Here is a 12,033-nt window from a genome sequence, read left to right as displayed (position 1 = left end):
TCTTCCTGTCAGTTTTCTTCATTGTCCAACTTTCACATCTGTACATAGTAATGGGGAATACCATAGTTTGGATTATCTTGATCTTGGTTCCCAGAGAGACATCTTTATCTTTAAGGATCTTATCTAGCTCCCTCACAGCTGCTCTTCCAAGTCTCAAGTCTTCTTCGGATTTCTTCATTGCAGTCTCCCTTTCGGTTGATGATTAAGCCAAGGAATAGTAAATCATGAACAATTTCCATTTCCTCATTGTCAGCTTTAAAATTGTGTCATTCCTCAGTGGTCATTACTTTTGTCTTCTTGATGTTCAGCTGTAATCCTGCTTTGGAGCTTTCTCTTTTAACCTTCATCAGTAGTTGTTTCAAGTCTTCACTATTTTCTGCCAGTAATGTGGTGTCATCTACATATCTCAAATTGTTTTTTTTTTTTTTTTGAAAAATTTTTATTGGGTTAGAACATTTTTATGTTCTAACATATCTCAAATTGTTAATATTCCTTCCACCAATTTTCACTCCACCGTCATTTAAATCTAATCCAGTTTTCATTATGGTATGTTCTGCATACAGGTTGAACAGATTGGGTGATAGTATACATCCTTGTCTGACACCTTTGTGAATTGGTAACTATTCTGCTTCCCCATATTCTGTCCTCACAGTAGCCTCCTGTCCAGAGTTCTGGTTCTGCATCAACACAATCAGACATAGTGGCACATCTATTTCATTCAACACCATCCGTAGCTTTTTATGATCCCTACATATAAATCACAAGACTGATTTTCATCTGAAATTCTCTGGTGTGTTCCATTAGCCATTGTAAATTTGCAATATGATTTCTAGAGCCTCTTCTTTTTCTGAATCCTGCTTGAATATCTGGCATGTTTCATTCCATATATGGAAAAAAATTTTACTGTAGAATTTTGAGCATCACTTTGCTTGTGTGGGAAAGTAATGTGATGGTCCAATAACTGCTGCAGTCTTTGGCATCTCTTTTTTTCAGCATTGGAATATAGACTGAATTCAGTTTCTGTAGTTTGAAATAGGTCTATTGATATCCCATTGATGCCAAGTAATTTTGTTTTTCCCGATTGCTCCGAGTGCAGCTTTCACTTCATTTTCTAAAATTGTGGGCTCTTCATCAAAAGATTCTTCTTTGAGGAAAAGTCATCCTTTCATCTCTTCAGTGTATTGTTTCCATCTTTATTTTGTCCTGATCAGATACTGTATTTCTGTGTTGATCTTTCAGCATCCCTACCTATGGTTTGAATTATCCTGGCTCTTGTGGAACAGATCTCTCGTTCTTCCCTTTTTTGTTGTTCTCTTCTATCTCTCTGCACCAGTTATTGTAATAGTTCTCTTTATCTATGCGTGCAAGTCACTGAAAATCTGCATTTAGAATTCTGACCTTATTTCCATCACTTTTAACTTTTGCTTCTAGTCTATCTTTAGCAATTTTAGCATCTAGGCCTCCCTTTTCTTTTGGCTACAGGAATAGTCTTTGCAAATGCTTCCTTCTCTACTTTCAGCCCACAGCTGTTCTGGTTCCCAATCAATTAAACTGCTTCTTCTTAATTACTAGCTCCAACTTCTGCATTCCAGACAGCTATGATTATCAGTGCATCTTGTTTAGGTGTACAATCAATTTCTTCCTAGATACTTGCATAGAAACTTTCAATTTCTTCCTCTTCAGCATCTGTAGTTGGGGCATAATCTTGAATACATGGAAATTGTGGGATATCTTCCATCCAGGTTTGGCCTTCCAATAGTCTCTTCCTTGAGGTGATATGGTTCCTTAGATTACCTTAAAGAGTAGATAGACTTGGTTATGAGACAATCACCTTGCGTAACAAAGTGAGGGAAGAATCTGTGCACCTCTTTTGCTTTTAATCCCATCTCTCTCACATCTCTAGATTAGATCAATATAACTGCTGTTCTCATGTCAGCTAAAGGTCTTTGTTTACGATGATTATGCGGCAGCTTTAATTTCCCCTGACTTCAGTAGGCGAGGATTTAAGCAGTTGCTTAATTAGCCTGTTGGAATTGGGGGAACTTAAATTTGGGGTGAATTATACCACTTTTATTTGACATGTGTACTTGTCACCAGAAGAGAGGATAAATGTGTTCCGTGCCAAAGCTCAGTCTTCTGATCTTTATAAAGACTTTTTTTTAACGCAGCAGTACTCCATTAAATGGCCAAGTATCTTTATATTGCTCAGCTTTTACTTGCTTGAAATTGGTAACAGTTTACCTCTTTATATTTAAAGTATTATATTTGGTGTTCATATTTTTCAGCTTATAGGAAATTTTACTTCCCTGTTTTTAATTGATCTCTGCAATTACGAAGATTAGAGAATTGGGGGCAGGGCAAGAAAGGATCATATGCAACCTTGCAGGGTACATGTGGCACACCCTGGCTTAGCACGTAATTCATGCACTCATTTAGATGTTTCAGAACGTCTAAGATTACATTCCCAGAGGTACAGATGTGTTGTCATGTATTGCTTGTCTCTAATAAGTGCCGTCTGTATGTACGGTATATGGTTAGTTTCCTCTACAGGAATTTCAGCACCCCTTTTTACTTACACATTTAAACTCGGTTATTGTCATGATTACTTGACCAAGTCAAAGTCCTTTTTTACAATTGAGTTTGTGTGAAATCCAGGTCCCCCCCCCCTTTATTACCAAATGTTGTGTACAAAATACCTTATTTTGTTAGAAGAAAATGAATCCCCCCCTGCCTACTGATGTTATAAGTAAGAATGAAATGAAAATACTTCTTAAGAAATTATCTACGGTGTCATCCTCAGCAAAGTTTACCACTCTTCTAAACCCGTTGACTTCAGTGAACTAAGTAGGCTTTAACTATGTTTAATGACAAAGGGAACTTTCAACATTTGAAAGCTCATGCTCTGGGAATCTGGTTGCTCTGTAAGGTGCTACTGGACCCAGATCTTGCTCTTCTACTGCAGACCAACATGGCCTCCTTCCATAATAAATTGGCTTTGAGAAAGAAGCAAGAAGGACATTAGGCACAACATTGTGAATCACTGCTGTAGTGCACAGCCTATGTACTTGATTCCCCTTGTCTTGACATAGGTTTTGCCACTGGTCTACTAAGCTGATGTAGAAAAGACAGTCGTAGAGCATGAATGAATCAGGCACGAGAACACGCTTTGAGTGTAAAACCAGCCAGGCAGGCCTCTGTGAGCTTTCCTGATCTGGTCCAGCCATGTTATAAACCTCTGCTGCCCATGCGACAGATTAGCAGTGCTCATTTGATAGCCTTCTGTGGAAATGGAAAGATGTTGATTTCTAGGCTTTGCCAGAGCACTGAAGGAAGTTAGCTTTTATTGGAATAAATTCCTTGATGGGTAATTCACTAGGTCAGAGCAGAGCTTTACTGCGAGTTATTAGAAATGCTATAGCTTCATCCTGCTCCCATATGCAGAGTGATGACAGACGTAGTGTAACATATGTGAATATTAAAAGGTATGCCCTCTCCCCTTCTCAAGACTTTGGACAAGTATCAGCTATGCTTCTCCAATGAGAAATGATTGTTTTCTTTTCTTAGACCTGTACAAACTGGCAAACACTTACTACGCACCGATATTAAGTTCATTCAGTAAATGTCCATATATTCCGTAAAACATACCAACAAAATATAATATTGCTGTGAAAATACTGTTTTATGAGGTACCAAAATTCCATTCCTCAATTTTTTCATTTTTCTTGACCTACATCCCACTGTCAGGCTGCGCTTTGAGGGCATTGGAGCCTGGGGGAGGCGGGCCCTCCAGGTTGGTCCTGCTCTCAGCCATAGATGGGCCTCAGACTGGAGGGGTGGGGGTTTACAACACCCTCTCTCCTCAGTGGAGTTGCAGGTTGTTCTCTCTCTCTCTCTCTCTCTCTCTCTCTCTCTCTCTCTCTCTCTCTCTCTCTCTCTCTCTCTCTCTCTCTCTCTCTCTCTCTCTCTCTCTCTCTCTCTCTCTCTCTTTAGCGTTGCCAACCTTGCCACTCACTCACTTCTCTCTGGCCCTTCCTGTTGGCTGGCCTTTTATAGGGGCCGCCCTGGTTGGTTCCCCGCCCCTCTCTCAGGCTCCAACCCTCAGGTCCTCTCCTCTGTCTGCCCTGTGATCTCCCTGCCCAACCAGGGACTGAGCACACCTCCTCTCCCAGCCCCCATACCCCTCCTGCCCAATTTGGCCGTGGCCGTAGGGCAGGACTGGCCGGCCCCTGCCAGGCCCTGCACCTTCGAGCTGGCATCATGGGCTGTACGGGCCCCTCCCTTCCGGGTTCTGCTGCGAGCGGTGTCAGGGTGAGGTCTCCAGAATGAAATGAGAGCGGGCCCGCTGGCTGCTCTGCCAGCTTGGCTGCCAGGGAGGCGGGGCACTCATGGGGCTGAGGCTCGGCGCTGCTTCTGGGGCTGAGCAACTTGAGAGGGGTCATGGCTGCCGCTTGAGAGTGCTCCCTCTACTCGCTGCTCTGGCCTGGCACGTCGGCCTGCCCCAAGAGCTCGATGCCAGTCAGCTGGCCCCCAAGTTTGGTGCCAGCCAGCTGACTGGCTGGTGTTATTGCGGAGCTGCTGTGGTGTGGCGCGGCTTCTTCAGGCCCCAGGATTAGCAGCTCCGCTGCTCTGAGAGCGGGACCACAAGTGACGCCTGACACAGGTTGGACACTTGCCAGCTTCCCTCAAGTTTTGATGGGAATTGTAGGCAGCTTGGCGGAATGTTGGACAAGTGACAGTCGAAAAGTCCATTGGACAGCAGTCAGAGAGTCAAGCTGCAAGACCAGGATGCCTACATTTCCCATCAAAACTTGAGGGAAGCAGACAAGTGTCCAACCTGTGTCAGGCGTCACTTGTGGTCCCGCTCTCAGTCGGGGTGTTCCAGCTGGGGTGTGGGGTGGCTCCCTCGCTGCCTGCACTGTCTTCTTGGGGCCACAGCAAGTCCAGTGGGTGGGAGCGTGGGGCCTGCAGCTCCGTCTCTGGACACCCACTATTCAGGTTATGGTGCCTGATAAGGAACTGCTTAGAAGCAAACAGAATTTATACCCCGCCCATTGTTCCGCACTGAGATTGAGATGGATTAATTTGTACCTTTTTTGTCAGACAAATTGATTGAAAAATAATTAAAATAGCAAATAGATTTAAAATGACGCAAATGGTGACATTTTATACTTGCTATTTAAAAATCTGCTGAATATAAAACCATGTACTCTTCAGTTAAATGTATAGAATACATTTGTGGTCAGTTTTAGAAAAATAAAACTGTTTTGAGTCATTGATTTCAAAAGATAAGGCACCAAAATCTGAATCCCCATGTCCTGAATAAGCTGTTACAGTTTTAATGCATATCTGGAAAAGTATTTCTCAGTAAGCCCCAAATGCTCTTACCTCAGACTTGAAAACACTGTGTGGTAAATAAGAATTGCCCTCACCTAGATGGTCCACACTAGCTTGATCTCATCAGATCTTGGAACCTAAGTAGGTATGGGCCTTGGATTGGAGACCACCAAGGAAGTTCACTACCTGTTTATCTCTTTGTCTTGAAAACCTTATGGGATTACCATAAATCATGTGTGTTTTCATGGCACCTTTGTTATGTGCTGTCAAGACGCCTCTGACCTATGGCGAGCCTATGAATGAAAGACCTCCAAAACATCCTATCGTTGACAGACTTGTTCAGATCCTGCAAACTGGAGGATGTCTTCTTTTATTGAGTCAAGTCATCACATTTAGGTCTTCTTCCTTTCCTACTGCCTTCCAATTTTCCTAGCATTATTGACTTTTCCAGAAAATCTTGTCTTCTCCCTCTGAGGCGGAGGACATCTTGATGGGTGATTCCCACCCTCTAGTCAGGGAGGCGGGAACAAGTTTTTTTTACCTCCTGTCTTCCTAGTGGGAGTCACCCTTTCTTTTAGTTCTTTTAGTTTCTTTCAGTTTAATTCCTGCCTCAACAGGGAGAGCAGCTTCATCCGAGCACTGCCGTGCCTTTCAACTGTTTTTTCTTCCTTCCTTCGCTTCTACTTTCCAGAACCTGATTCTTGCCTTGTTTACTCCTTTCTACTCTGCCTCCTTGCTATTCTCTTTCTCCCTGCGCGCCTGCTAGAAGGCTTGCAGGGGAAGCTTTCTCCTTCCTTCCTTTGGCTGTGGCAGCCATTTCATGGCAAGGCAGAATCATGGACCAGCAGAACATGCTCTTCCATCACAACAGGATGGAATATCACAGGGGGACGCGATGGATTCCTCTCTGAAGGAGAGCTGGAAGCCCCCCTCACCGCTGCTTCCTGGCAACAACCCCAGAGGCAGTGGGGCAAACCGCGAGGAAGCCGCAGCTGTGGCCACTCATATCATGAAGAGACTGGAAGCACAAAAGGAGCTATTCCTCCCTGAGCAAAGAAAACACGGCAGCCATTTCTGGCCTTGCAAATGAGGGCAACATTGCCAACCAGCTGGGAGGCAGCTACGGAGTAGATTTCTCCACATCCTTAAGCCAGTCTAATGGCGTAAGACCCAGTGCGGGGCAGCCAAGCCGGTCTGAGATTCAATCATCCGTGCCTCCAGAGCCCATATCGAACAAAGGAGGACTACTCGTGAGTAATGCAATGGGATCAGGACGCATGGTACCTCAGGAATTCCTAAATGTCATTAGACGGACTATTTAAAAAACACACACACACAAAAGCACAAAAGCTCAAAAGCTCTTACCTCAGAAAGCCAGGCCAGCCATTTCTGGCCTTGCAAAAGCTGACAACCTTGCCAACAGATCAGGAGGTGGCTGCAGAGTGGTTTCCCACATCCAAAGCAATCAATAGGCGCAGGACCCAGTGAGAGCACCAAATAGCAATGGCCTCAGGTTCCAGTGCTGCTGATGGTCTACTTGTGAGTAATGCAATTGGGTCAGGCACTGCGATGCTATCCTCAGATTTCCTAAACTTGATTACGTACACTGAGACTGCCAATTTTTGTCAGAGAGTGAGGGAAGAGACAGGCCTCCCTCTGGTCCTTCCTCCAGGCCTCCCACCCCCCAAACAGGGAACTGGAAGAGACCATTTCTTTCAAAGGGAATCCTAACAGGCCCTCTGAGGCAGCTAGAATGGAAACCTATACCAGAAAAAGAAAGGGAAACTGAAACGTACACAGACAGTGGAGTTTTTTTCTCCCTGTTGGTTCCATATATGCCTACGTGTCCTTTTTTTTCCTCCAGGAAATGGGGCCTGCTCTCCCCAGGGTTCTCAATCTCTTTTAATCAGCACAGAGTAACTTTATTCAGTAGAAACAAAGAAAAGAGCATAAGGCCTAGTAGGCCTTAAGCCAGCTCATGTAGACATGAGTAAACCCTGGACTGGAGTAGAACTGCTCCAGTTTTTAGTATCCTGGGACCAACATAAAACATGAAACAGACTCCACAGCATTACAATTGCCTGTGCTGAGAGAGTTCTTGCTGCAATTGTGTTCATCCTATCTCTGGAATCTTTCCTGTATGACACCATTTTTAACAAGAGACAGTTTGGTATTATGGCGGGAGTGTTGGGCTGGGATCTGGGAGATCCAGATTCTTATGCCATTCTCCCTGGGAGACCTGCCTGTAGCCTTGGGCCTGTTGCATTCTTTAGGCCTGACCTACCTTGTAAGTTTGTTGTGTGGCTAGAATGGAAAGATATGAAATGTTGTATACACCTTGGAGCCCCCACTGGGGCTGAAAGCTGGGGTTTAGATAAACACAACCAACTTTATACTCAGAAAGGTGCGCTGGGGCAAGAAGGCCTTGATGACCAAACTTTCATTGAATTGGCTACTGGCAGGGCCTCTGCTGTAACTCTTAGCAAATATATTCTTCATTCCAGTGGTCATTATTATTGTTGTTGAAGATCTGCAGATTAAATCACACCTCATCTCTATGTCCCTCTCTGTAGACAGCAAATGCTATAAACTGTTCGTCTATGTGAGAACTAGAATTCTCTATTGCAATTTTTCCTTTAAGCTACTGATGAACAGGTCATTATGATCTCTCTGCCATCCCCTTGAAGGGAGCATGAAACGTGTTTAACCCTATCCTAGGGCATAAAGGGTATGGGCCAGAGTGCTTTGAATTGAGGCCGTTGATCATCTCTAATAGCAGATTGCATCCTTGCAGGAAAAGATAAAAGCCCAGTGGCTCCCTAAGAACTAACTTTTATTTGCTATGTGTTTTTCTGAGTTCAGTTTACTTTTTCAGATATCTGTGTGTTTCACAGTGACTGTTGCTGTGACTTTACAGAGACTCTGAATTCTTCGGTCCAAATAGACAGCACTCTTGTTACAGGTAAGTGCATCCCTCTTTTCTCATGCCTCCACTCCCCCAGGACAAGGGGAAAAGGAGTGTACACCATATTCTTCACAGTGCCAAAAAAACGGAGATTGGAGGGTGATACTAGACTTAAAATATTCAACCAATCCATACAACTTAGGCATCTCAGTCTGGAGACAATGAAATCCTTCACAGAATCCCTACTAATGGAGGGCCCATAGCACAGTGGCTGATCACCTGCCTTGCATACAGAAGGACCCAGGTTCAGCCCCTGGCGTCAGTTGTTCATGGATCTCAGGGCCAACCTACACCAAAAGGAGTACCTTACTGTACTAGAGCTAATGGAAGCATATCTCCACATTTCGATCTTGTCCAGGCACCAAAGACTCCTTCATTTCTGCACAACAGGGCTCCATCTATAGTTCAGAGTACTTCCATTTGGCCTCTCCAAGGCAAGGCACCAAGGGCCTTTGCAAAGACTTTGATCAGTCCAGTGTAAAACTAAGGGAGGAAAGGCATTCATCTACACACTTACCTGGACGACTTGCTGATCAGGTTAAGCTCTGCATGCCTACAAGCTTACAATTCCTGATCAACTTACAGAGAAGTTCTTTATAATCCAAACAGTTACTAGAACGTCTGGAAGCCCTATTAGAACAACACACAGTTGTTTCTTCTTAATTGAATTAGTGGCAATGAAGAGAAAGGAGATGTCACAAGTGATCATCAAGTCCAGGTATTTTATTGATGACATTTGCAAAACTGATGAGTCTACTGATTCCAAGTATCGATGCCATCCAGTGAGGTCGACTACATACAAGACCCTTACAGACTTCTGAGAACCTTCCAACTACAAATTATGAACGGGGTGGAGGGGCGAAGCCTCGTATGGTGGACAACTGTGACCTGCCTTCTGCAAGGAAAGCAACATTGCATTCCAATAATGGAACAGGTTCCACGGACACCAGTCTGTTTGGATGGAGAGGAGCACTAAAAAATCCACCAGTGCAAGGTCAATAGTCCAGCAGTGAGATGAGACCCTCTGTCAACCTACTGGAGCTTTGGGCAATTTATCTAGCCCTACTACACTTCAGACCACAAATACTAGATGAACACATTCTAATCCGAACAGACAGCATGTCGACCAATTAGACAGATATTTCACCAGATGCTTCCATCCCAAGGCCAAAGTAACCAATGCGTTGACGTCACAGTGGCCAAGCATTCTGCTGTTTGCCTTCCAACCACTCCAGTTCTCCCAAAGCTAATCAGGAAGATAAGAAAACAAAAACAAACAAACAAAAAAGCAGAAATCATATTGGTAGCTCCCCACAGCTCTCTGCTCTTCAACAGCTGTCAACACTTCCACCACTAACTTCTCCAGTATCTCTGGATATGCTCCAGCGATGCCAAGTTCCGCATCCACACCTGGAATAGCTACATTTAACTGCATGGAGAGTGATACTCCCTTGGCTAGGCTATTCTCAAGAAGTAAAAAACATGCTAATGGCCTCTAGGAGACAGTCCACTAACAGGATAAAAAGCCTTCACAGGAGATGCAAAAGAAAAAGGGGTTAATGTCATGAAACCCAAAACCCGATCCATTCTATGCTTCCTACAGGTCAGTTGTGCAAGCGGTCTCAGAGCCTCAATCTTAAGATGTCAGGTTACAATCTTAACAACAGTACTGCCACAATACTAGGGTCTGAGTATATCCAGACACCTCACATATGTAGCTCCCTCTAGTGTGATACGCTGAAGAATCCTCCACAGCTTCACCAATTTCTGACTTGGAAAATGCATACAGTTGTGTATGCTGTTATCAGACACCCCTTCGAGAGCCTGTCAAGGAAATTCCTTTTAAGTGGCTGAGGACTTTATTCCTCACCTCAGTTACATCTACAAGTAGGGTATCGGAATCGGGTACCCTGTTAATTAGCTTGAGCTACGTATCTTACACAAGGACAAAGTGGTCCTGAGAACAGATCCTACCTTCATACCAAAAGTGATCTCTCCCACGGATCACTGGAATTATGTCTACTATCAGTTGACCAAATACTTTTCATCCCAAAGAAGAAATGTGGCATACTCTGGACATAAGACTTATACTAAAAGCATTTCTTTATAGAACAGAGCAAATCTGGAAAAACAGCTTCCTTATATGCTCACTGAATAAAGGAATGAGGATGTCTAAATCTGCCATTAGCAGTAACCTCAAAGCTTGCATCATCAAAGCACACAAAAAACTAGACATACCGTCTAGGATTACTACTCACTCAGTATGAAGTGCTGCACCAGCACAGCATTTGCCAGACATGCTACAGTTAAGAGATATGCAAGGCAGCTATTTGGTCGTCTGTATCTACCTTTGTTAAACACTATAAGCTGAACACTTATGACTCAGCTGATGCAGCGTTTGGCAGAAGAGTATCACAACATATCTTATGAACAGATGACAATGGCCCACCCAGAAAATAGGGACACTGCTCTGGGAGGTCCCATCAGGATGTCCTCCACCTCAGAGGGAGAACAGACCATTGGATACTCACCACGCAGGGTCCTTCTCCTCTGAGGAAAGGAGGATATCTTACCCCTCTCGATGTCATTGTCTTTTCACTCTCTTCTGCCTGACAAATTTACTTCCTGCTGTTGTTTCCCCGTTGTTAACATGTTTGTTCTCACCTTTCTCCTTGTTAATCAATTCTAGAGTGTTGTATTCATAATTCTGACGCTATAATTCATAATTCTGACTGCTTTTGGAGTTGCCAAAAATGAAAGAAAGGGTGACTCCCACTAGGAAGGCAGGAAGTAGAAAACTTGTTCCTGCCTCCCTGACTAGAGGGTGGGAATCACCCATCAAGATGCCCTCCTTTCGTCAGAGGAGAAAGACCCTTCACGGTGAGTATCCAGTGGTCCGTTCTCATGACGTGACTAAAGTACAATAGCCTCAGTTTTGTCATTTTAACTTCTAGGGAAAATTCAGGCTTGATTTGATCTAGTGCCCACTTATTTGTCTCAAATGGCACCTTACACACACAAATAAGAACTACCATTTGACAGGCAGACATAGAAATTCTTTTTAAATCGATGAAAGAGTTTATTATTTAATGTCTCCACCCCCTCAGGTATAAGTAGAACGCATTGGAATCCACTTTTTCTGTCCTATCTCATTGGAGCTTATATCCCCCGACTCTCAGGGGAGAGGAAGGGGAGAGGAGAAGAAAGATGAGGTGGGGGAAAAAATCTGTTCCACTAGCGAAGCTCTTCTTAATGCTCCTATCCATTATTTATTTACAGACTGTTGATGTGCCACAAATGACTTTTATCAGGACAATGTGGTCTGGCAGCAAAAAGTTAACTTTCTAAGATGTATTGTCGAAGGCTTTCACGGCCGGAGAACGATGGTTGTTGTGGGTTTTCTGGGCTGTATTGCTGTGGTCTTGGCATTGTAGTTCCTGACGTTTCGCCAGCAGCTGTGGCTGGCATCTTCAGAGGTGTAGCACCAAAAGACAGAGATCTCTCAGTGTCACAGTGACAGTTAACTTTCTAAGATTTGCAAATCTTCCTCGCTTCATTATTGAATCACACAGTCAGTCTCTTGACATCTTGGACTGTTCATTTAGTTATCTAAATAAGTTTATCGAAGCGATATTTGCATTATATCACTAGTGTTATATCCCGACTGTAATTTTGACTCTCCTGATAAAATCTTTCTTTCTGGTAAGAGTTGCTGTTTTGGAAACATGGTAGAA

The 12,033-nt window shown here is 43.8% G+C and overlaps 1 protein-coding gene across 2 annotated transcripts in view; it reads left to right on the top strand.

Moving 5' to 3' along the window:
- Positions 1-12,033, top strand: part of PMS1 (PMS1 homolog 1, mismatch repair system component) — an 85,514-nt gene that overhangs the window by 50,736 nt on the left and 22,745 nt on the right. The gene's annotated exons all lie outside the window — the stretch shown is intronic.

This window comes from Eublepharis macularius, chromosome 2 (assembly GCF_028583425.1).
Source record: "Eublepharis macularius isolate TG4126 chromosome 2, MPM_Emac_v1.0, whole genome shotgun sequence".
Lineage (NCBI taxonomy): Eukaryota > Metazoa > Chordata > Lepidosauria > Squamata > Eublepharidae > Eublepharis > Eublepharis macularius.
The sequence above is the reverse complement of the archived record's forward strand: the minus strand, read 5'-3'. Positions and strand labels throughout refer to the sequence as shown.